The sequence below is a fragment of the Dryas octopetala genome, chromosome 3 (assembly GCF_963921425.1).
Source record: "Dryas octopetala chromosome 3, drDryOcto1.1, whole genome shotgun sequence".
Taxonomy (NCBI): Eukaryota; Viridiplantae; Streptophyta; class Magnoliopsida; order Rosales; family Rosaceae; genus Dryas; species Dryas octopetala.
In genome coordinates this window covers 18553411-18561113 of record NC_141368.1, presented here as the reverse complement: position 1 = coordinate 18561113, position 7703 = coordinate 18553411, and positions in this window count along the sequence as shown.

Below are 7703 nucleotides of genomic sequence, written 5' to 3'. Positions count from 1 at the left end.
TTTTATTTCAATCACTTGCCATTATAATTAGTGGGATTAGTTGGGCCTGTTTTGGTCATTCACCACTCTTTGTTTTCTACCATTGCCTTTTCATTTTTTTACGGTTGTGCCATCCCTTTGGTTTTGCCTCACATGACTTTTTTTTTTTTTTGATCTGTTTGCCATCTTGAAATTGTGGGATTTGGTGTACCCTTTTTGGTCATTCATCTTGACTTTTTTTGGACAAGTTCTCTTCTTTTTTGGATGACTCGCTCTCTTTCCTCACTCTCTTTTCTCTTCTCTCCCGACAATGTCTCTCTCTTCCCCTTCAGTCTCTCTCCCTCGCCGTCACTATCTTCGGCGCGTGGGGGTGCGTCCGGCGGCATATGGGGGTGGTCTTTGGCCCATATTCTTCGTCTCTTCATCCTCTTCCTCTTCATACCCTTCGTTTTCCCCAGAACTCAGCCAACTCGAGAACCAAGTTCGTACCAATTTGGATTCATCGGCGTCATCAAGCCGGACCACCTAGGCTTCGTTCCCCTTGCCGCGGGGAGTCTCTCTGTGCCACTCACTTGCGCCGAAGATGCTTCACGACGGAGGATCGAGCCTCCAAAGGCCGGTGGTGGATCGAATCGATTCCGGTCCTGTTCATCTCCTCTTGGCGTGGGCTTTCTGCTGATGTTCTCGATTCAAACTCCAGAGCAAAAATGAAGGTATACTATTTTGCAACTGGTTTTCTAGGGTCAGACTAGGAAGTTCCCAAATAACAAAAATGAGGAAATTGATTGTGTGAAATGGATATCTATTGTTGTTTCCGTAGCTTATGTTGTTAGTAGTCCCATGTAAATGTTGAGAATAATCTAGACTTCTCTAGTTATTCTGGTAGTTGAAATTAATTAAGTGTCAACTGTGTTTTGTTTTTCTCTATGTGTCTTTTCAGTTTTCTATGTAATATTTAATGTTGTGTGGGAAGTCTTATCCAAGGAATAAAATTGGGGGGGTTTCAAGGAAATTTCGATGAAAATTTCGATGAAAATTTCGATGGAAATTTCGAAGATTTTTAAATTTCGACAGAAATTTGACGGAAATGACGGAAATTGCTATCAAAATACAAAAATTTTGAATGTAACTTTATCATATGTTTATTTAACATATTATTTACTAAATTGATAAAAAACATTGAAGAAATCAAATTCTATAGTAGGTTTTATGTGATATAAGGTGAATATAATGTGCGCTGGAACAAATACTGTTAAATAAAATTAGTATAATGAATAAACAAAATTAGTATATTATTTATACTGTATAATTTAATTATACACTAAATATAAACCCTAATACTCTATATATTCTATATACCCTAATACTCTTATACTCTATAATCTATACATTAAATCCTATATACTCTATATTCTTTTGGTGAATTTCTGAAGTTGGAGAAAATAGAAAATATGAAAATTTCAATAAATTCGATAAATTTCGGTAAATTTCGCCGAAATTTCGAAAATTTTGGCAAAATCTTCCCGAAAAATTATTAAACATGTGTTTCGATTTCGGCACCTTAAAAAAACGAAATTTAATACCTTGGTCTTATCTGTTAGAGAGTCTAGCTATTTAAAGCTTGTGTTGTATGCTATTGCAGTATCAATATCAGAAGCATTTTCAGTTATACAAAACTTTCTACGTAGTCAAGAGAACAAGTTTCTTCTCTTGGACTCTTAATATCAATATCCATTCCATCATAGTGGTATCAGAGCTCAGTAGTAGATCCATGGCTTCAAACAACAACATGTTGCAGCCCCAACTTCCAAAGTTCACTGGGAAGAATTATAACAGTGGAGCATTCAAATGAAGGTGTTGTATGCTGCTCAAGATCTATGGGAGATTGTTGAAAGTGGTTTTGTGGAGCCAGAAAATCAAGAAGACCTCACTCAACAGCAAGTCACTAAGTTGAAGGAGATTCGCAAGAAGGATAAGAAGGCATTATTTTTCATCTTTCAAGCTGTGGATGAAGTCATTTTTGAAAGAATTTCTACTGCTACTACTGCAAAGCAAGCATGGGACACTTTTTATGCATCCTACAAGGGTGAAGATAAGGTCAAGATGGCAAGATTGCAAACTTTAAGAGGTGAGTTTGATATGTTGCGTATGAAAGAATCTGAATCAGTTGAAGATTACTTTAATCGTGTTATCACTCTTGTTAATCAATTGAGGATTAATGGAGAAAAAATTGAAGATCAAAGAGTTGCTGAAAAAATTCTTCGAAGCATGTCTCGCAAGTTTGAGTATATTGTGGTGGCAATTGAAGAATCCAAAGATCTGTCCACTTTGTCACTTGACAGTCTGATGGGTTCTCTTCAATCTCATGAGCTACGCTTGAAGCAATTTGATTCTAGTCCTATTGAGCAAGCTTTTCAATCTCAAGTCTCTTTCAGAGGAAGCTTTAGAAGGGGAAGAGGCAGCTTTACTCGTGGGCGAGGAAGAACTAGTCCAGGTCGTGGCTATATGAATGATAAAAAAGAAACTAATTTTCAAGGCTCTCCAAGCAATCAAGTTCCAGCAAGAGGAAGAGGACAAGGACGTGGAAGAGGAAGTGGTCAAGGTTCCTTTCTCTCAAATATTCAATGCTACAATTGCAAGCAATATGGGCACATAAAAGCAAACTGCAAAAACATGACAAATGGAGGAGATGAGTCCAGCTTTATGCATGAAAAGGCTTCAGACCATGAAAATGATGATGTGGTTCTACTTGCTTGTGCAGCTGCCAAGGAAGGAGGAGTTTGTGCAGACACATGGTATTTGGATAGTGGTTGTAGCAATCATATGACAGGAAATAAAAATGCATTTATCAATTTTAATGATGCCATCAGTTCTGAAGTAAAAATTGGTGATGGTGGTAAGCTTGTGGCTAAAGGATGTGGAGATATCCTATTTCTTTCCAAGTCAGGAGAACAAAAACGAATCTGCAATGTGCTATATGTTCCAGATTTGAACTATAATCTTCTAAGTGTGGGGCAACTCATTCGTAAAGGCCATGAAGTTTTTTTTCAAAGGAGACCATTGCGTGATTAGAGACAAATACAACTCTCTGATTACAAAGGTGCAGATGTCAGGAGATAATATGTTTGCTTTGAATATCAAGTATGAATCTTTTACTTGCTTGAGTGCTCTTATCAAAAACTCCTCTTGGTTATGGCATCTCCGCTATGGCCATTTGAGTTTCAACACTTTATCTTTGATAGGGAAACAACATATGGTGAGAGGGCTGCCAACTATAGAGCATCAAGGGCAAGTTTATGAAGCATGTGTACTGGGAAAGCATCAGAGAAACTCATTTCCGGTTGGAAAATCATGGAAAGCATCTCAGCCACTTGAGCTTGTGCACACAGATGTATGCGGACCCATGAACACAACGTCCACTGGAGGTAATCGTTATTTTCTGACCTTCATTGATGATTACAGTAGAAAAACATGGGTTTGTTTTCTCAAACAAAAATCTGAGGTGTTTACTTACTTTAAGATTTTCAAAGCTTTAGTTGAGAAGCAAAGTGGATTTGTCTTGAAAACCTTGCAATCAGATCAAGGTGGTGAGTTTACATCTAATGAGTTTGATGATTTCTTGAAAGAGAATGGGATTAGGCATCAGTTTACTGCACGGTACACCCCACAACAAAATGGGGTCGCCGAAAGGAAGAACAAGACCATCATGGAATTGGCAAGGAGTATGTTGAAAGCCAAAGGAATGCTGAATTATTTTTGGGCAGAAGCAGTGGTGTGTGCAGTATATCTTTTAAATCGTGCATCATCCAAAAGTGTTGAAGACAAGACTCCTCAAGAAGCTTGGAGTGGCCAAAAACCTTGTATCAGCCATTTAAGAGTCTTTGGCAGCATAGCCTATTCTCATATTCCTGATGAAACAAGAAGCAAATTGGATGACAAGTCAGAGAAGTGAGTTTTGGTTGGGTACAGTGAGAAGGCCAAAGCTTACAATCTATTTAATCCATTGACCAACAAGATTATTGTCAGCCGGGATGTAAAATTTAATGAGGAAGAAGCCTGGGATTGGAATGGAGTAGAAAAGAGAAGTTTAATGTTGCTGGATATTTCAAACTTATCATCTCCTCCACCAACAACTCCAATTTTATCTCCACCATCATCAGCACCATCCTCACCAGTCTCATCATCATCTTTTTCTAATGAGAACAGCGAAGAAGAAGAGGTGGAACCAAGGAGATCAACTCGGCCTCATCAACCATCCACAAGGTATCCAACTAGTGAATATGTCATGATTACAAAACGGTGGTGCAGCCTTTGCTTTATTTGTAGATGCATATCCTATTACATTTGAAAAGGCTTCGAAAGATGAAAAATGGGTGAAGGCTATGGATCAAGAAATTGATTCCATCAAGAGGAATGACACATGAGAGCTGGTTGATCTTCCTAAAGAAAAGAAGCCCATTGGTGTGAAATGGGTGTATAGAACCAAGTTGAATGCCCAAGGAGAAGTGGAGAAATACAAAGCTCGTTTAGTAGCTAAGGGCTACAAGCAAAATTATGGAGTGGATTACAATGAAGTGTTTGCTCCAGTTGCTCGCTTTGACACCATTCGTATGGTGTTAGCTCTTGCTGCCCAAAATCAGTGGAATAACTTTCAAATGGACGTGAAGTCAGCCTTTTTGCAGGGCATCTTGGAAGAGGAAGTATATATCGAGCAACCTCCTGGTTATGTGCAGAAATGTGAAGAAGCAAAAGTGTGCAGATTGAAGAAGGAGTTGTACGGATTAAAACAAGCTCCAGGAGCTTAGTACAGTAGAGTTGATGCATTCTTTCAAGAATATGGGTTTCACAAATGCCCATATGAACACGCTCTTTACAGCAAGAAGAATTTCCAAGGTGAGATTTTATTTGTCTGGTTGTATGTGGATGACTTTATTTTTACCGGAAGTAGTGCAAAAATGTGTGATGATTTCAAGTTGGCCATGTCCAAAAAATTTGAGATGACAGATTTGGGTTTGCTTCATTTCTTCCTTGGAATTGAAGTCAAACAAAATGGAAATGGTATTTGTATCTCTCAAAAGAAATATGCCAAGGAATTGGTGAAGAGATTCAGACTTGAAGATGCTAAGTCAGTCAGTACTCCTATGGAAGTTGGTGTTAAAGTTGGGAAAATTGATGGAGATTCAAAAGTGAATCAAACACTCTTTCATAGTCTTGTTGGTGGTCTTATGTTTCTAACTACTACAAGACCAGACCTTGCATTTTCTGTGAGCTTCCTTAGCCGGTTCATGGAATCACCAAGAGATGTTCATTGGGAGCTTGGAAAGAGGATACTGAGATATGTGAAGGGAACTCTCAATTATGACCTTCATTATTATTCTGTGAAAAATTCAAATTTGATAGGTTACAATGATTGTGATTGGGCTGGAAGTGTTGACGATTGCAAGAGCACTTCAGGTTACGTTTTTGGCATTGGTTCAAGTGCAGTTTCATGGTCATCCAAGAAACAACCTATTGTGGCTCTCTCATCTGCAGAATCAGAGTATATTGCTCTTACTTCTGCTGGTTATCAAACTAGGTGGTTAAGAAGCATCATGGAAGAATTGGATCAAGCTCAAGAAGGTCCTACCAGGATGTTTTGTGATAACAAATCTGCCATATGTTTATCCAAGAATCCAATGTTTCACAGCAAGAGTAAGCACATCAAGATTAAGTTCCATTTTATTCGAGAATCAATCAAGGGAAAAGAAGTTGAAGTTCAGTTTTGCAAGTCTTAAGACCAGCTTGCAGACTTATTCACTAAACCATTGAAGAAGGACCTGCTTGTCAAGATGAGGACTTTAATTGGAGTTAAAGAAGTCTAGCTTAAGGGGGGCTGTTGAGAATAATCTAGACTTCTCTAGTTATTCTACTGGTTGAAATTAATTAAGTGTCAGTTGTGTTTTGTTTTTCTCTATGTGTCTTTTCAGTTTTCTATGTAATATTTAATGTTGTGTGGGAAGTCTTATCTGTTAGAGAGTCTAGCTATTTAAAACTTGTGTTGTATGGTACTGCACTATCAATATCAGAAGCATTTTCAGTTATACAAAACTTTCTACGTAGTCAAGAGAACAAGTTTCTTCTCTTGGACTCTTAATATCAATATCTATTCCATCAGTAAATGTATGTTATATCATTTACATGATGTCCTATGGCAGTTGGCATGCTATATTATTCTTTTCTGAATTTGTGTCAGCTTAAGTAGTATTTTGCTTTTGTGGATGATGATTGTTAGAGTTAAATGCACCGTTGGTCCACTTACTTTCACATTTTTCCCAAGTTGATCCACGATCTTTTTTTTGTACCAAATTAAACCACTTTCTTTTCGACGTTTACCTATTTAGTCCATTCCGTCAATTTTGTTATAATTCTGTTAAAAAAAAGGATAAAATGGTCTTTTCATAGTAAATACATTTTTAATTCTATTTCTAATTTTAAAATATTAAAACTAAAAAAGAAAAAATAAATTTAAAATGCTTATTTTCTTTTTATTTCTTCTCTCTTCCTTTATTTTTTCTTATTTCTTCTCCTTCTTCTTGTCTGCAACTCTCTCCTCCCTTTTTTTTTCTTTCTTCTTCTTCCTTTTTGTTTTTCCTTAATCCTCTTCTTTTTTCCTTTTCGTACAAGAATCATAAAAAGAGATATTTTATCTACAAAAGATTGATTTGCAACATAAGAGGACTCAAATTGGAACTTACGTTTCTAGAAACATGTTTCTAGATTTTGACAGAATATGTAAACTAACATATATCTTTCTTCAAGCTTTCACTTAAAATTGGGAAGTTGATGATTGTAACTTTTCAATTTGCAATCTATGTTGCTTTGAAGCTTCCTTTAGATGGGAGAAAATTTCATTCATACCAAAATAAAAAAAAAGAAGACGATTTCTTCTCTGTTTTTTGCTGGTCTAATTTTTTGTCTAACTTGGTTGCTCCAACCCAACCCATTAAAATGGAAGCATATGCACATCAACCCAATCCAATCAATTCTCTTGCCCCCTCCTCGTCCTCTGCCCACCAAAAAAACAAAAAAAAGGAAAGAAAAAAAAGGAGAGTTGTACAACACGGTGCTACTCTTACATTCAATTTCTTTTTCTTGTTGGTTGTCTCTCCATCTCCTTCATCATTATCATCATCTGCGACATGTCTCCCCAGCACAAATAAAAAATAGAGCAAATTACAATTTAGTACCTCAACTTTATATGTTGTTTCAATTTAGTACCCCAACTTTAAAACCTTGCAAAAAAGTACCTCAACTTTCATTTTGTATCAATTTAGTACCCCAACTTTAAAACCTTGCAAAAAAGTACCTCAACTTTCATTTTGTGTCAAAATAGTACCTCCATTAGTTTTTCTGTCAAAATAGCAGGGGTATTTTTGTCTTTTCCTTAAATTTAAAAAATAATAAATTTTTTTTGAATAAAAATAATAATTTTTTTTAATAAAAAATAATAAATTTTTTTTTAATAAACAAATTTAAAAAATTTAAAAAAAATTTAAAAAAATAAAAATAAAATTTTTTTTGGGTAAGGGGTGCAGGGTGGGGAGGGGAAGGGAGGGGCTGGGGCTGGGGCTGGGATGTGCGACGGGGGTTGGGGCTGGGGGGTGCGACGGGGCTGGGCGGAGGGGCAGGGGTGTGCGACGGGGGTTGGGGCTGGGGGAGGGGGTGCGACGGGACTGGGGTGGGGG